This window comes from Bombus fervidus, unplaced genomic scaffold (genome assembly GCF_041682495.2).
Source record: "Bombus fervidus isolate BK054 unplaced genomic scaffold, iyBomFerv1 scaffold0029, whole genome shotgun sequence".
Classification (NCBI taxonomy): domain Eukaryota; kingdom Metazoa; phylum Arthropoda; class Insecta; order Hymenoptera; family Apidae; genus Bombus; species Bombus fervidus.
This window is the reverse complement of record NW_027212592.1, coordinates 159,206-160,000: the sequence shown is the minus strand read 5'-3', so window position 1 is coordinate 160,000 and position 795 is coordinate 159,206.

The following is a 795-nucleotide window of genomic DNA, read 5'->3' as shown; positions in this document are numbered from 1 at the left end:
TCCGAGAATCGCCTCAAAGAGAAAAAAAAATAAAAAAAAAAATTAATTCGAATAGAATCGAGAACCGTATATTCTATCTCGATCGAGAAACGTTTTATGCATCTCGCCAAAGTGCCTTTTAAACTTCGTTCGTCGTATCATGTTCGAGCTAAGACTCACGCAAGACACCCGTAACGATCTCCGGTTTTTAACGCCCGTCCTCTTTGTATAATATATATATATATACGTGTTATGTATAATATATCTCCCGTAGCCGTTTCTCTCTTCTCGACGATTCCAGCGGTTCCTTGTTTTCGCCTGTTATTGCTGGCACAGAGATCGAACACGCGACATATATATAACATATCGGTTTCTTTGCTCTGTACCAACGACGAAAACGCACGGGAACTCACGCAAGTGGAAAAGCGAGCGCGAGACGTACACAACGGGGTGAATTTATTACTCGGGGACTGGACGACCGGCGATCTGTTAGGATGCGCGGTCCAGCGATAGACGACGAAGAGACATGGGATGACCAACGATCTCTTTTTCTCTAATACTCGGAGCGCCGAAACGCCTTAAAGCAAAAAAAAATCACACGCGCGTACGTCGTACGTACGGCGCGTGTATACCTCGTCTCTAATCAAGTTTCGTTAGTCTTTCTCGAGCCTCGCCAAAGAGGATCGTTCTCTTCCTCTGCGCGATCTCTCCGTGCCAATGTCAGAGATTATTCTCTTTCGCACGACGACGAAAACGACTATTTTCGACGATCCGAACAACTTTGTAACGGACTCACATGCACATCTTAAAATCGGG